Source organism: Petaurus breviceps, unplaced genomic scaffold, assembly GCF_028583685.1.
Source record: "Petaurus breviceps papuanus isolate PSGF00001 unplaced genomic scaffold, PetGlider_PUasm1.0 189, whole genome shotgun sequence".
NCBI classification, from domain to species: Eukaryota; Metazoa; Chordata; class Mammalia; order Diprotodontia; family Petauridae; genus Petaurus; species Petaurus breviceps.
Genome location: NW_027185809.1, coordinates 12,569,471 through 12,587,491, shown reverse-complemented (window position 1 = coordinate 12,587,491; position 18,021 = coordinate 12,569,471). Strand labels below are relative to the sequence as shown.

At 37.5% G+C, this 18,021-nt stretch overlaps 1 long non-coding RNA gene across 1 annotated transcript; it reads left to right on the top strand.

The window, feature by feature from the left end:
• Positions 1 to 15,546: 15,546 nt before the first annotated feature.
• Positions 15,547 to 15,951, top strand: LOC138164254 (uncharacterized). Its single transcript, XR_011169018.1, has 2 exons — positions 15,547 to 15,625; positions 15,734 to 15,951. It is a non-coding gene; the product is annotated as an uncharacterized lncRNA (long non-coding RNA).
• Positions 15,952 to 18,021: the final 2,070 nt, after the last annotated feature.

Genomic DNA, 18,021 nt, shown 5'->3' with positions numbered 1-18,021 from the left:
GGTATGTACATCAGAACTACAGCAAAAAGAAAATGAGAGTTACTCTTTTATTTTTACAATCTGAAGCAAAGGGTGCTCGTATAATGAAAGCCTCTGGAACAATGCAAAATGTTCATTTAAAATGTTTCAGAGGGCTATTCACAGAATTTCCATTAAGAAAATCAAATTGCTAAGTTAACTAATAATGTTAAAAGACCTTTGCAGGAAACCAATGTACAGTTACTTTTATGCTTTCTACAGCTTTTGAAAACCAGCTGATCTTGTTTTGTGCAGATGTGTTTTTGCTGAGTAAGTCTTTGCTTCCTCCATCAACGAGACAAAATAGAATGTGCTTTATTGTGCAAAAAATAAAAAAGTAAAAACAAACCTAAGAAATCATCTTTTCCTCCTTCTGCATGTACCAACTAAAAATTCTCATTATTTTATTTGGTAAACCTTTTTTTTTTTTTTGCATTCCTAAATCTAGTAGTGATTCTGTTGGGTCAATGCAAAAATGACTCAACATTTATATACAATAGCATTCTACAAAACCAATCTCTAATGTGAACTATTATTTAAAAAGCAGAATCCAGGGGTGGCCAGGTAGCGCAGTGAGTAAGAGCACCGGCCCCAGAGTTGGGATAATCTGGGATCGAATCCAGGCTCAGACACTTGGCACCTACCCAGAAACACCTGGCCATGTAACCTTGAGGAAGTCACTTAACCCCAATTGCTTAGGGGTGGCCAGGTGGCACAGTGAGTAAGAGCGGCCCCAGGTCGGTCGGGATGACCTGGGATAGAATCCGGGCTCCGATACTTAGCACCACACCCAGAAATAACTGGCCATGTAACCTTGAGCAAGTTACTTAACCCCAATTGCTTTAAAAAAAAAAAAAGCAGAATCCAACTGTTTCAGAAGCAATCTACAGAAATCACATAGGAAGGCAGCATATAAAGAATGGTAAATATATATTATATATATATGGATATGTGTATACATATATACACATACGGTTTAGAGTTGAAGCATAACTGTGTTTTTTGGGATAGGATAAAAGAAAAATATATAAAATTTAATTGAAACAGGAAAGATAGCTTTTAAAAATCTGCTACTGTAAAGACTTCTCCAAAGAACTTTTTAAAAAGACAATGTATATATGAGTTATTGAATTTTACTATCGTTATTATTATGATATGTAAATCATTTATGTTACAGCTAATGACAGCATGATCCATAATAGTATTATCTTCAAGATAGGAAAGATGCCCCTGAGGAAATACTATGGTCATGAACAGCCTTCCCCTTCACTCCAAACTGAGTATCTCTTTTTCTCCTCCTAGGCCTTTCAACCAGTCTTTCCATCGATGCCTAACAACAGAGAAGGTAGGTTCCTAAAGTTATTTTGCTGAACTAGGAAATGACATAAAAGACAAAAGATAATATTCTAAATTGTATGAACCAGTCAAGCACTGTTAAACATTGCTTGTAACCCACTGTCATTCACTTTAAAAAAATAAGTATTCTCCGTGTCAAATGTTCTTTGTACTTTGATTTGACATCATGATATTTCTCAATTTCTTCGTACTACCGATAGTGTTTTTGTTCATCCCATGAATCTGAAGAGGGCCAAAATGATGTCGTGATGCTGGGGTCAAGGTGCAGTGCGTTTGACGGCGGCTGTTCAGCCCAATACAAGCTTCGAAGGCTCTAAAGTTGGGCATAAATGGTCCATTTGAACATTTGGCATGGAGATGTCTCTAGATTTGAGCATCTCGTGCTTCCTTTGTGCTACTGTAATCCTGCTCTGCTCATACAGCACGGCACCTTCTAAGAGGCAGGCACATGGTGCTGGGTGGTCCTGGGCTACCATCTCCCAAGTTTCACAAATTCATACTAAAGCCCTCAGAGAGACCTTGGGACTTTCCTGTACTCCTTTTCTAACCTCCATGTGAGTGCTTGCTTTGTGAGAGTTCTTTGTAAAACAGTGTTTTAGGTAAACGTTAAAGTTTGGCATTTGGGCTATGTGTGTAGCCCATTGGAGTTTTGCTCTCTGCAGATAGAGTTTGAATGCTTGGCAGTGCAGCTCAAGAAATAGCCTCAGTATACAATGACTTATCTTGCTAGTTAATCTTCAGAATCTTCCTAAGGCAGCTCAAATGGAAGGGGTTTAATTTTCTGGCATGACTCTGGTAGATTGTCCAGGTTTCACAGCCATGCAACGCTGAAGTCACCACAAGGGCTCAGTTGACTTTCAGTCTGGTATGCAGTCTAATAGGGCAACTAGGTGGTATAGTAGATAGAGTGCCAGGACTGGAGTCAGGCAGACCCATCTTCATGAGTTCAAATCTGGCCTCAGACACTTACTGTGTGACCCTGAACAAGTAACTTTACCCTGTTTGCTTTAGTTTCCTCATCTGTGAAATGAGGTAGAGAAGGACATGGCAAAACACTTTCAGCATCTCTGCCAAAATTACTCCAAATGGAATCACAGAGTTGGACATGAATGAAATGGCTGAACAACAACAGCTCTCCTTGCACCTAATATAAATAATAAAATATCTTTAAAATGCTGGTTGAATTGAATTGATCAAGCTAAGGAGCTCACATTTATCTTATCCTAGAAGCACTATGAAGCCACTGAAGCTTTTTAAGCAGGAAAGTGATAGTCAGACCATTACATTAGGAAGATTTGTTGGCATCTGTAGAAGAACTCAGAATCATAGAGTTTCAAAATGGAAAGGAACCTCAGGGGCCACCTAACTCACCCCATTCTCGAAGCAAGAATCATTCAACAACTTCATCATCATTTGGTCGTGTAGACAGCATATTTCGCAGGCTACATTTGAGCTAAGGTCTTTCTAGAGCAAAGCTTGGTCCTTTATCCCCTATCCTGCTGCTCATCTTTATTTTCTTATACAAGGTGAAATCTGTCATTTCCATCCATTGTTAATGGGAAGTATTCCAGTGGCTAGCTTAGCACCTGAGGTCCACAGCGGCTAGCAACCTACATCAGTCTCTGTTTTCTTATCTGCCCTCTCCTTTGCCTTGCGTTCATTGATCTGAGGTGGGCTGGCTTCTCAATAAAGGCAGTAGGGTCCTCATTTCTTACATGTATTGGCTCTTTACCCCCACATGGAAACTCCAAGGAAAATTGATATTTGTAGAATTGCTAACCATAGAAATGATGTAGGATCAAGGTCTAGGGTTTTCCCCAGAAAAGAAAGAAAATTCAAATTAAAAATTTTAAAGAAAATTTTAAAATTCACAAACATGAATCAGATATGGAACAGGGAGTTTATTCCTATGCAGAGAAGGGAAGGCTAAGCAATTAAGAATGATAACATTATTACAACAAAATTGAGTGCCCTATCACTACTAAAATAATCAATTGGGTGGCTAATGTTACAAACCTTGTTTCAACATGGTGTTTGCAAGCCTGGTAACTGGCCATTTTACATTTCACCTCTGCACAGGGATTGTCCGATTTATTAGCCAAGTGAGATCCAAGTGGGATCTACTTTTCTGGGAAACTCTCTTTCTGATGTTTTTCTTGTCTAAAACCTGATTCTGCTTCTGATATTGAAACTACAACCACTTCAGTAGACATTGTCCTTATTGCCACTGCTTACAGGTCTTCAGTACAAAATTTAGCAATGTGTAATAGACAGCAAACAAAGGATATCTTTGCATGTTTAAGTTTCTACGTGGTACTGTGTGGACAGAGGCTATCTGCAACATGATGGGCAGAGAGGGAAGTTGAGATAGAACATTTACATTAAGCCTCAATCAGAATACAATTTCCACTCACTGTTGCTTGTTCTGCCTTCTAGATCTAAGCAAAGCCCCCTTGTTGGTCCCCTCTCCGATAACTATCAACCTCTCGATCCACTAGATTCTTGTCAACTATCTACAAACATTTTCAGATCTCACTTGTCCAAAACAAAACAAAAAAAACATTCATTTTTCCATGCCAGCCCCTCAAGTTACCATAATTTTTCATATCTCCTTTTCATGTCCAAACTGTTGGAAAACTTGTCTTCATTTATTGCTTTCTCTTATTTACCTCATCCCCTCCCAACTCTCTTCACAAACTCTTATGGATCTGATCCCATTACTCAACCAAAACCATTCTCTTACAGATTTCCTAAATGCCAAATATAATGACCCTTCTAAAGTATTCATTCTTTTTAGTCCCTCTACACCTTTTGACCCCTTTGACTATACCCTTCTCCTAGATGCTCTCTTTTTCCTGGATGAAAATGGTATTGCTTCTTCTGATTCTCTTTCTGACTGTCTGACCTTTACTTCTCAATTTCTTGTCTAAGATCATCCTCCATGCCCTACCCACTATGAGTGGGTAGTACCTCCAAGGTTCAATACTAGACCTTTGTTACTCTCTGCACTCTAAGTGATTGCAACATCTCTGGAAGCAATTATCATCTCCATGCAGATGACTTCCATATTTACATATTTGGACCCCATCTCCCTCCTAATTATGTTATTTTTAAAATAGGCTGCCTTGGTAGACAGTTGGTTCACCCTCAGTAGAGGTATTCAAACAGAAGTTGGATGACCACTTGGGAAGTTTTTGTTCAAGGTCAGGTTAGACTAGATAACCTTTCAGGATGCTTCCAATTCTGAGTCTCAATGATTCTGTGACATTTGCTAAAGAAGAGAAGAATGATAGGATAACTAATTGATGGAAATATGACAACAGAAAGAGAACAATTTCAAAAGGGCACATTTTAGAGTGTCAAGTAGCAAACGTTCAAGGACTATGAGGATTGAAAATAGGCCACAGGATATCACCTTTTCATTTATATGTTATTTGCCTAAAAACTGGTACCATTCTAGAGGGTTAAAGTGGTGCTATGGGAAGGAAGAAATGAAAACTTTGAAAATTTATCAGCAAAACACTTCTGGAAGAGTTAAAGCATCTCCTACTTAGACTTCTGCTTACAGAACTCCTATTTTTCTGTTATTCCAATTTTTCCTTGCATAATAATAATGTTCTACAAGTTTCTAAATAAATGCTACATGCTTAACAACTGCCTTAATTGGAATGCTCCATAAAAAATTAAAACATGAAGATGTGCTATTTGAAAAAAAAAACATGGGAAAAGATGAAACATAGACTACAGTATTTCAGCACTAGAAACATTGTAGAAAGAATAAGTAGAAAACCTAATAGAAGGTATAGGATAGCAATTAGTGAAAGAAAAAGATTGATCTTATTGGATAAAGAAAGTAACAGAACAACTAAACAAAATAAATCTACAGCTTAAAAATGATATTTCATTATTCTAGAACTGACCAAAAACAATGGTGTAACTGAGCAAAAAATGTTAAAATGCAGTTATGTCATATAATGACTAAATATTTATTATTAAATTATTAAATGCTTAAATTATACACATTTTATGTGTCTATAACACCTTTCTGCTCTTAGTTCTACTCTCTGAGGTCAAACAAAACAAATCTAATTCTTCCTTCCCATGAGATAATCCTTGAAAAACTTGACAAAAGTGATCCCCACACACCCCTATGTCTTCTCCATCCTCAATTTCAATTGAGTCTTACGAAGAATAGTATGTAACCCTTCCACCATCCTGGTCCCTCTCCTCTGGATGCTCTCTTTGTCAATACCCTTTATAAAATGTAGCAATCAGTACTGAACATAGTTTAGATGTGGTCTAACTAGGGCAGAATACTGAATTCCATCTCATAAAAGGATCTAGAAGCTCATTGGTATGGCTACTCCCTCTGGTAGAGATAGCAATCCATTCATACCTTCCTTAGTGAATCAAGCTATCATGGTGGAGGATTTTCTCTGTTTCTTTTAAAATTTCATAGATATCACATAGATATAATCAAGCTATTCATTTATTTTCCCTTTGCTTTTAATATATGGCCAATAAATTTCCTTTTCCATTCACATACATCCTTGATGATTGCTTCTGCATGAATTCTTACAGACAAGGCATCATTGATAATATGCTGAAGCTTGTCACCCATCTTTTCATTGTCTTGAAGTAAAACTGAAGAGCAAACAGACCAAGATGGCAGGTTAGAAGCAGGAAAACTCTGTGAGTTCCCCCCATAACCACCTCAAATACCTATAAAATATGACTCTAAACAAACTTTAGAGCTACAGAACCCACAAAGTGACAGAGAGAAACAAATCTCCAGCTGAAGGTAGTCCAGCAGGCGGACATGAAGGGGCCATGGCAGCATGCTGGGAGCCTTGCTCACCTGTGCTTGAGTCCATGGTTTTAGCCTCAGGGCAGACCCTACCAGCCATGGCTGGAGTGGACCTGGAGAAAGTGGATCAACAGCAGCTGTGGAGGTTTCCAGAATTATCAATCCATAAATGCCAAAGGCAAAGTAAAAGGACAGGGTGGACTTTGTGGGAACAGGGGGACCAAGAGTGCAGTCCAGCCTCTGCCCACCGGGGCCAGGTGGGAAGCAGCAGAAGCATGTGGCCATGCACCTGCCACCATGTGGTTGCTTCAGAGCTCCTGGCCTGCAGATGGTAGCTGGGCCAAGTGACCATTCAGAGGGTAATCGCTCTTACTTTAACCTGCTTAGATCTGGATCACTGTCTGGGGTAGAGGTCCTGGGGTGTGTGGCTGTAATGGGAATATAAATTTAAAGATCTTCCCTGCCCCTAGGCTAAAGTGCACCTGGAGCCTGGGGTGGGAGGCTTGTTTTTCAGTAGATACTTTTTGATTGGTCAGTGGGTCCAGAAGGTTGTTACATTCTCTGAGCCAGGAGGCTATATAAAACCTGATTTGAGGCTTTGTTTTGGGGCTCACTTTGAGAAGTGTTCTGTGATTTGATCAGAAGATTCTGGGAAGCCGTTGTTGAGAGCCCCCCGGCTTTGAAAAACCCAGATGTTGATTTGGTATGGATGTAATGGTTGGACAGTTTGGAAACCTGTCTACTTGATCTGTTTCTCTGTCTTGATAATTCTGTCTGTATACTCTGCAGTTCGGGGTGCTGACCTTTTTCCCCTGAACTAGGTAAACGATATATATTTGACTGATTAAAGTAAGCTTGTTAACCAATTCTGAGTTGCTTTCCTTTAGCAAAGCAGATTTAAGAACCTGTGTTGGCAGCCACCCTGGGGACGCTGGGGTGCAGAGACCAAGTGCCAGAGCCAATGGAGGCTTCAGAGAGGGCACCCAACTAACAGCTCCAGCAGCTACGAAAACCCCAGCTATTTGAGACAAAGCTCTCCTCTCTGGAAGCAGAGTTCTACTGAGGCAAAAAGCTCAAAAGTCAAGTAATTGAGTGGCAATATAAGCAAGCAAAGGAAGCAAAGTAAGTATAGCAGTCAAACCTTAGATTCCTTTTGGGGGGACAAAAAGGATCAAAGCATGGAATGGGAGGAAGACAATGAAGACAGAACTCTTCACCAAAAGCTTCCAAGAAAAATATGAATTGGTTACAGGCCATAGAGGAGCTCAAGGATTTTGAAAACCAAGTAATAGAAGTGAAGGAAAAATTGGCAAGACAAATAGCAATGATGCAAGAAAATCATGAAAAAAGAGTCAACAACCTGACTGAAGAAAATAGCACCTTAAAAAATAGACTAACTCAAATGGTAAAAGAGACCCAAAAAGCCAATGAGGAGAAGAATGCCTTAAAAAGACAAATTTGCCAGATGGAAAAAGAATCTCAAAAGCTCACTAAAGGGAATAATTCCTTCAGAATTAGATTGGAGCAAATGGAAGCTAATGACTTTATGAGACATCAAGATGCTATTAAACAGGTCCAAACAAATGGAAAAATAGAAGGCAATGTGAAATATCTCATTGGAAAAACCATTGACCTAGAAAATAGATCTAGGAAAGATAACTTAAAAATTATTGGACTACCTGAAAGCCATGATAAAAAAAAAACCTAGAAATCATCCTTCAAGAAATTCTCAAGGAAAATTGCCCCGATATTTAGAACCAGAGGGCAAAATCGAAATTGAAAGAATTCACCAATAACCTCTTGAAAAAGATCCCCAAAGGAAAACTCCTGGGAATATTATAGCCAAATTCCAGAGTTCCCAGGTAAAGGAGAAAATATTACAAGCAGCAAAGAAGAAACAATTTGAATATTGTGGAAACACAATAAGGATAACACAAGATCTAGCAGTTTCTACACTGAGGGATTGAAGGGCTTGGAATATGATATTCTGGAGGTCAAAGGAGATAGGATTAAAACCAAGAATCACCTACCCAGCAAAACTGAGTATCATGTTTCAGGGGAAAATATGGTCATTCAATGAAATATAGAACTTTCAAGTATTCTTGATGAAAAAACCAGAGTTGAATAGAAAATGTGACATTCAAATACAAGAAGCAAGAGAAACATGAGAAAGTAAACAGGGAACTATTTGCATTCCTACATGGAAAAACGATTAATTGTAACTTACGAAAATTTTCCCCGTATGAGGATAGTTGAAGGGAATATAAATGTGTATATATATACACATATATGTATGTATACATATATGTGTATATATATACATATGTATGTATACATATATATGTCTATATAAGAGGGTATATGTGCATATGAATACATATGTGAGTGTGTGTATATATGTGTACAGGTATACATAGACAGAGGACACAGGATCAATTGAATAGGAAGGGATGATATGTTTTTAAAAATAAAATTAAGAGGTGAGAGAGGAATATAATGAGAGGAAATAGAGAGAGATAATGGAATAGGGTCCATTATCTCATATAGAAAAGGCAAGGGATAACTGTTACAATGGAGGGGAAGAACAGGAAGGCAAAAGGGAATGGTCAACGTTATTCTCATTGAATTTGGCTTAAGGAGGGAATAACATACACACTAAATTGGGCATCCTACCCTACAGGAAAGTAGGGGGTAAGGGGATAAGAGGGGGGATGATAGAAGGGAGGGCAGATTGGGGGGTAGGGTAGTTAGAAGCACATACTTTTGAAAAGGAACAGGGTCAAAGTAGAAAATAGAACAAGTGGGGGGTTGGGATAGGATGGAGGGATATAGTCAGTCTTTCACAATATATCCGCTATGGAAATATTTTGCATAACTACACATGTACAACCTATATTGAACTGCTTATGTTCCCAGTAAGGGTGGGTGACGAGGGAAGAAGGGAAAGACTCTGAAATCCAAAGTTTTAAAATAAAATGTTTTTTAAAATTATATATATAATGGAAATCCATCTTACCCTACTGGAAAGTTGAAGGGGGAATAGGGGAGGATATGGGAGAGAACAGATTTGGGGAGGGGGTATTCAGTGGGATTGCTGTTCTGGGGTGGTAGGTAAGGGAAAGACGGGGAGAAAATTTGTAACTCAAATCTTGTGGAAATGAATGTTGTAAACTAAAAATAAACATAAAATAAAAAAAAAAGAAGTAAAACTAAAAGTCTGATTCTCCAAAATTATTGAATGGAATGATTTATAGAATTATATCACACAGAGAATATTGGTGTTAAAACAAACAAACAAAAACAAAACATCTTTGTTGAGGAGAATATTGGGATCATTGAAAGCTTTGTAAATGTATTCTAAATGTGACCCAACCTGATATCCTACTATTAAATTTTAATTCCAGCTCATTGTCCATTTGCAATACCTGTCTTCTGTTTCTCTCCATATGTATATATATATACACACACATATATGCATATGGATATAAATATATACACACAGAGGCACATATGCTCATAGATATGTGCATATATATACATATATATGTATAAATATAAAATGTATCCATATACATTTGTATGTAAATAATTAACTGCAAGCAACAATCTGGTCAAAACGTATTCCTCATTCACTTGATTTTTCCTGTGTAGATTTCTAGGATTATATTTTTAAGTATTTGTTAGTCTCATTGAGGCCCTACAGTGCCCAAGGATTCAATGCAATAATTCCGATGTTATACACAAACAGTATTACTATCTATAGGGAATGCCTCTTCCCTAGGCTTCCTCTTAGGCTTTCTGTGTGACATATTCTATGACAAGGGCAAACATATTCAATGGGCATAAGTCTCCTTTATATTATGCCTTTCTTGGTATTGATAATCAGACGACTATTGAGCAATGTTGCCTCTCTGGTCTTTTATCAAAGAATCTTCCTATATGATGAAAATGGAAGGTACCATTAAAGGATGTTTTGCTCTACTTATTTAGCAGAATCTTGTTGTTCCTTATACTTCTCACTTACTTGTCTGACTGTGAATAGGTGATCTGCTTTAGAGAACTATCTGTGAAAGCTTGCCTCTCCCCTTCTCATATATTCATCAAAAATGCCATTTATATATGCACAGGCCATTCTTATAAAGATTTCATTGAAATGACAAAGTAGACACATAAGCCAGGAATTACTGACATTTTCTTATTTGTTTTTTTTGGGGTGACTATACTGTTACTGATTATATCTTTTTAAATCTTCCCTTTTTGATATCTTGAAAAGTGAATTTTGAGTGCCTTGAATAATTAACCTTCATACGTATGGGGTGAGATCTAGGTGTTTTTCCAAAGATCATTTTCTTGAGCAAAATTTCTCCTTTCTCATATAATACATTCATATCAAACAGATACTGAGGTAATGGACTTTAAATGTGGTGGTTCCAGTCATAGATGATGAGAACAGATTACAATTCTGGCAAATCTGTTCCATTTCACAGCTGACTGTCATTCCACCCCTAGTTTTATCTATAATTGCAAGGTGATAAGATGAAGAGGAATGAGCAGTGAACTTGAAGTAAAGGATCTATGTAACTGGATAAAGCACTTAAATTCTCTGGAAATTATCATCTGTAAAATGAACAGGTTAATGTAGATCATTTTAAAGGTCTTTTCTATCTCTAACTCTTATTTTGGGGGGATGACTAGGTTTAAAGTCTCATGCCAAGCTTTCTATTTTCCCTTCCCCTTTTTGTTTTTTGCTCTCTTGTGAGGCTGTTGTTTGTCACCTTTCATTGTCATCTGTATGTAAGCCTTTTTGTTTTTCTAAAACCTGCACTGCCCTGTCTTTGCTTGGCAAGAAGTTCAAATCTGGGAGGGTGAGGTGGGACAGGGGTGGAACTAACTTGGTTTTGGTAGTTTTTGGCCACCTCTTCACAATAATTGTTTAATATAGAACTTTCCTAAGAAGTAGAAATTATTAATCCAATTCAATTCAGACAAGTATTCATTAAATACCTACCACATACAAAATATTCTACTAGGTTCTAGAGATACAAAGGGAAAACAAAAGCAGTCAGTTATACAGCATAAAGCAATTTCCTTATTTGAATTCAAATTCCTCATTTGAATGGCTCTATTAAAAAAAAGAAAATAATATTCACCTGGTATATCATGTTCTTGGTAAAAACTCATCAACTATTAATGGTCATGCCTTCCCTTTCTAAGAGACCACAAAACCTTTTTAAAATGTGTTCTAGAATTTCTCAAGCATAAAGGCCAAGATTAACAATCATTTTGCAGGTTCAACTCTCTTTTTCTGAAGATCAGAACATTTATTTGCTTTTTTTCAGGTCAGCAACAAACTTCTAGCCTGTTCTCCTCAGTCTTTCTTTGAGTGACAGTATGTCAGCATTCACATCTGCCACTCCTTTTCATACCTAAGGAAATAGGTGGTCCAAGCCTGGTGAATCAAACTCTTGGAGGGCAACTTCATCCCACCTGATTGGGGGATCAGCATATTGTGGAGCACTTTGAATGTCAAACATAGCATTGATACTGGTAGAGATAGGGAGCCACTGGAGTTTATTGAGTAGGAAAGCAATATGGTCAGACCTGTCCTTTAAAATCACTTTGGCAGCTGAGAGGAGGATGAACTGAAGTGGGGAAAAACTTGTGGTGATAAATCACTGAGAACAACAAACAGACAAAAACATTATGATATATCAGTAACAAGAATCAACCAGACCAGGAAATTAATAACATGTATACTTGCACTAACCTATCTATATTTATGCAATTCCCATACCTATGTTTATGCATGTGAAGTGGTGATTTAACTGATAAAGGTTTTGCCAAGAATTATGATTGCAATTTTTTTTTTAAGCAATCAGGGTTAAGTAACTTGCTCAAGGTTACACGGCCAGTTATGATTGCAATTCTTACTGTTTATTCAGCTGAAGCATAAGTTCTGATCCAGCCTCTCATTTTACTTCTATAGGAATCTTTGTTTTACATGCAGCAAATCAATTTTGTTTCCTTACTTATCTATTCAATGTGATGAGTAAAAGCAGCCCATCCACATATAAGATTATATTGGTTAAGCTTGTTTTTTTTATACTTTTATGGCTATTCCTTTTTCTCTGGGTTTTCAGAACTTTACTATCTCTTAGTTCTCTTCCTACGCTCAGGCCACTCCTCAGTCTTCTCTGAATCTTTGTCCATGTCATGTCCAGTGACTCTGGATGTCCTCCCAAGCTTGCTATCTTCTATGATTGTTCATAGCTCCCACAATTTATACAGATGATTCCTAGACCTATACATCTGGTTCCAGCTCTGTCTCTTACCTGTGCTATATAGCATCACAACACAAACTGTCTATAGACATTTATTTCAAACTGGATGTTCTGTAGCTATTTAAAAGTCATTATGTCCAATTCTGAACTCATATTTCTCTACTCTCCCATCTCTACTCCAAATCTGCCCCCTTTCTGAATTTTCCTCATACTGTGGAGGGCATAACCATACTTCTTGTAACCTAGGTCAATCTTAAAATCCAATTCTTGTTCTTAAAATCCCAATCCAAGTCCAAAAAATTTAATGAATAAGTGTAAGATAGGGAAGACATGACTGTAAAGCAGATCACATTAAAAAACAACAAACAAAAATACTTGGGAACTTAACAGACTTCAAGTTAAATATGATGAGACAAAGGTGTGACATGAGAGTCAACAAATCTAATGCAATCTTAGAATGCATTAACAGAATAGTATTTTCCAGAACAAATGCAGGTCTGAACACCACATTTTTTGGAAAGATTTTGTAAGGGACAAGTTTAATTCAGGCCAATAACCTGTCAATTTATGTTCAGTACTGAAATGAAATGAGGGACTCAGACCAGTCAACAGTTAACAAAAGGTTTATTTGGTTATAGCACAGAAAAGATATTCAATGGACCTACTTTAGCACTTAGCTTGGTTAGACTTCCCTATGGAAACAAAGAACAGTGGTCCACAGGACCAGAAGCTGCCAGAAAGCTGGGCAACACAGCTCAAGTCAATCAAGTCCCAGGTTCAGCTGTCACTTTATAGTGAAAAACTACTTTAATCGCATGTGAGAAGAGCTTGGGATATTGCTCTCACTACAAATATAGCCAAGTTAGAACATATTCAAAAAGCAAAGACCAGAATGATAAGGGGACTAGAACCTGCATTCAAAGAAAAGTTTAAGAAATTACTTATTTAAGTCAGAGTACAAACAACTCGGGGGAGAAGGAAGAGGGGAGTTTCTAAAGTATTAAAGTAAATCTAGGGATATAAATATTTGTTTACTTGAACGTAGAAGTGAGATTTAAGGAAAAGAGCAGCAGATGATGTCAGAAGAGCTAGCTCTGACACTTAGTGACTATGGGTAAGTCATTTACTTATTCCAATAGAATATAAATTCCTTGACGGCAAAGATCATCTTACTTTTGTCCTTATTTTCCCAGGATCTAGTATAGTGCCTGGCGCAAAAGAGGTACATGACCAGTGACTGATGATTGACTGGTTTCCTCATCTGTAAAAGAAGAATAATGCATGAATCCACCATCTATTTCACAAGGTTGTTACAAAGATATTGTTAACCCTTAAAAGCTGCTGAAAATTTAATTTTTACTCATATTATTCTGCCTCCAGAGGCCAAAATTTGCACCAGTGGGTGGAAGATACAGAGCCTTATTTGACTTTCACATAAGGAATAACTTCCTAACACTAAAAACTATTGAGAAATTTAATGGATTGCCCCAGGAGATAAATTCCTATTACTGGAGGTCTTTAATCTTTAAGACTAGATGACCACCTCAAGATGTTATATAAGAGATTCATCTTTGAGGTATATATGGGTTATAAACTAAATGACTTTTATCCATGATTTTATTAATTTTCAATAGTGTAAATGACTTAGGAAAGGGTGCAACAAGGTTTGTTTTGTTTTGTTTTTCACAAATCCTCTAAATTCTCTGCAGTCCACCTGGTTAACCATGGAGTAGAATGTTAAATTAGTTGATCAGAATTAGCTAGAAACTTACTAACAAAAGCCTTTTTTTCCTCATTTCTATCTTGTCTCCTGCGGCATCAGAAGCCACCAAGAGTAAAGGAATTATAAAAATTGAAGTGATAATGCTTCATTTTATTCTCCCTTTTTTCAAGAGGATACTTTGTGCCTTTAGGGCTTCACTACACAGTCCTTTCCTTTTGTTAGGGAAGATTGGTACAGTAGAAAGAGCACTCCCTGCTTTTGACATTTATTGCTACCTATGTGACTTTGGGTAACAAAACCTGTTTTGGCTCTGTAAAATGAAGAGATTGGACTAGATGGCCTCTGAGTACCCCTCCAGTTCTACATCTGTGATCCTATCTCAGCTACCCTTAAAAAACTCTCTTTTCCTGATCAGAAATTCCTATAGGCCCAAACTTTCCTTCACTAAGAAGTTTCTAAGTTCCTAACTCCACTAAGAGTTCCACTGGAACTCTAGAAAACAGTTCTATCCAATTTTCTTTTGGATCTTCTCCCCGAAACTGCTGCTTTTCTCAGGTATTTTCCATCTCATGTTCCAATCTCACTCCTTCTGTAGCATGTAACCTGTGTGCATGTGCTATATGAAACATTTCAGGATTTATTAGAATTAAGTTCCCAGTAAAATGTAATTCTCTGGTTAAACATTCTTTTTTTAAACCAACAAAGACTTACATAAATGTGCTTGGGTTAAAATTTCCCAAAGTAATCAACATATTGTATGTATATAAATCAACATATGTATATATTTTGATACTATTTCACAAACACACAACATGGTTTGAAGAACCTTTTTTTGTGTTTGAAGAACATTTCTGTACATTTGAATTACTATGTAAAATTTAGTAAACCACATTACTTACACTATTCTAAGTTCGTGAAACTTTTGGGACAGTCAAAACTTGAAAGCGCATGAGGAACCTCAAATTTTAGCACAAGAGATACAATCATTGCCACAATCATAAGCCGAAAACTAATATAGCAATTTGAATTCTGAAAAATAAAACATGTTCACATTCAAATATACTCTGGACTTATGATATCTCTACCAACTATCAAAGCAGTGTACTCTTAGGAATTAATCACAGGATTCAGAGAAAGGACATTATTTATCACCTAGTTCCATCACTACATTTCACCACTGATTATAGTGAGGCTCAAAGGAGCTGTGATTTGACCCAGGTCAATAACTGAGCTAGATGGAGGACCGGGGTGACCCTGAGCCAGATCCGCTGATGGGCTGAGGAGCAGGACGAGCCGAGAGGAGCAGCGATGCTGAACAAGTTCCTGGGGCCGCGCCACAAGGAGCTGGTGAAGTACTGGCTTCCCACAGCAGGCACATGGGGTGCTGTTGGTGCTGTAGGGCTAGTTTGGGCCACTGACTGGGGTCTGATTCTGGATTGGGTACCATACATCAATGGCAAATTTAAGGACAATTAAGTTCTCTTTTCAGTCTTCTGGCGTAGGGATGGAGGACTTTTGGGGGCTGCTGTTCTCGGGGATCCTGATTAGACACAAATGTGAAATGCTCAGGGGGGACTCCAAGGACCTCGTCCCTCTGCGACCACCTTTGATGTATCACTTGTATAGGGCTAATTAAACCTCCCTCTGAAACTTGCTGGCTGCTTAGGTGTTGAGCACAGGAATAACTATCACAACAGATTGAATTATACCAGATTCACAGTGACATATGGAATTAAAAAAAACCACCAAGGTCAAAAAAAAAATAATTAAGAGCTAGATTTTCAATCCCTTTCTTCTGATCCCAAATTTAGCACTCTCTTCTCTCATTACTTAGATAGTAATCCTGTGTTAAGTCACAACATCTTAGAAGTCCTCTCTAATCTGTCCATTTTGTAAAACTCTTCATTTGCTGTACCTCTGGAGCAACAATTGTTCACCTATTTTTTTCCATGACTATTGTTTTAATACATCCGAGGAAAATGTGTTTAATCTCAAAATGCTCTTAATGTTCTATTAATGAGAAAAAAGCTAAGAAATAATTTAAAGAAATGCCCAAATGAAGGTAGCATCTGCCAGGATTTATATAAGGTTCTCCTAATATCAGATGATACACCTTTCAAAAACACTAGTCTCTTTAGGTTCAAATTTCTCTATGTACCCAGAGATCACAGAAGCTGTTTATATTTAGTAGAGATCTTGGAAGGACAGTTAGTCTTGCACACACATGAAGAGTAAATCCCTTTAAAGCATTCCCATCCTGCTATTTGCATATATATCCACAGAGGTCAGACAGAAAACGCTCACATACGCCAAAACATTCATGGCAGCACTTTTTCCATGGTATTTAGAAACTGGAACAAAGCACATACCCATCTTTTTGTAGTGACTAAACTGTGAGTTAGGAATATAGTATTACTGTGCCATAATAAATGAATTTAGAGGCTTATAGGGAAGACTTAAACATAGATAGAGTAAAAAGAACCAGAAAAAATAATACACATACAAACTGACTGCAATGTAAAAGAAAAGGAAAAAAGGAAACAAAATTGAATTGATTATGACCAAGCATGGCTCCAGAGAACTGGTGAGAAAATACTTTCCTTCCTTCTTTTGGAGGTGGGAGTCTATGAGTTTATTACAGTGAATATACTGTCAGATAGCAGTTGATGTATTGTTTAGGTTTACTACTGGTTTTTTTTTCCTTTTGCTTAATGTCACCAAGTATGGGATGGGGAAGGAAGAGGAATATATTCAGAAATAAGTGATATAAAAACAGACAATAATATGTTATAATTTGTAAAACCGCCTCAGCCACCACTTGAAGACCCTCACTGACAAGGAATCCTGCCTGCTGAGGTAATGCTTTGATACCTTTTAGAAACTCTGCTGCTTATTGTTCTTAGTTCGACCCTCAGAAATCAAGCAGATAACTAATTTGCCTTCTACTTAATTGTCCTCCAAACATTTGTTAAGAGCTTTCATGTTTCCCTATGTCTTTTCTTTTTCTGGCTAAATATTACTTCGCTTAACTAATCATCATACACCATTATCTCAAGTCAATGATCTTCCTAAAATGTGGTATCCAAAAGTGAATAGTGCTCCAGATGTGGCCTGACCAGGGCAGAATGCTTTGAAAAATATGCTTGGTAGAGCTATCTCAGCACTTCACTTTAAATCTTTCTCATTGTGGCAGCGGTATATTTCTCCTCTATGGAAAGGAATAGTCCTGAGGCTCCTTCCTAGATTTTATATAATCTAGTTGTTCCTGGTTTGGATCAATCCAAATACATAACACTGCAGTATCTATTTGTAGCAGTATATGAAATGCTCTTAGCTGTCTTTTTTCTTTAAGATTTCACATTATGACTACCAATCAAAAAGGATTTGGAGGGTTGTAAGACTTAGAAAGATTTTTAAAGTATATTCTGAAAGGGAGAAGATTTAGAATGAATGATAAAGCATTTACTATGTGACAAGCAAAGTGAGATGCTGAAGACACAAATAGAAAAAGCTACAGTTCCTGATCTCAAGGAGCTCATACTCTCAATAGGGGGAAGACCCAAAATGCAGACTGTCCAAAACGGAATTCACCACCTTAAGTCCAACCCTCCCTTCTTTTGAACTTCCTGGGTCAAGGGCCCACCATCCTTCTCAATCACTCAGGTTCACAACACCTGTGTCAATCTCAACTTCTCATTCACTCCACTTAACCAATCAGTTGCCGAATCTTAAATTCCTTCTCTACGATTTCTCTTTAATACATCCCCTTTTCTCCATTCACACGGCCACCCATTTCAGGCTTTCATCACCTCTTGCCTAGACTATTACAACAGGCT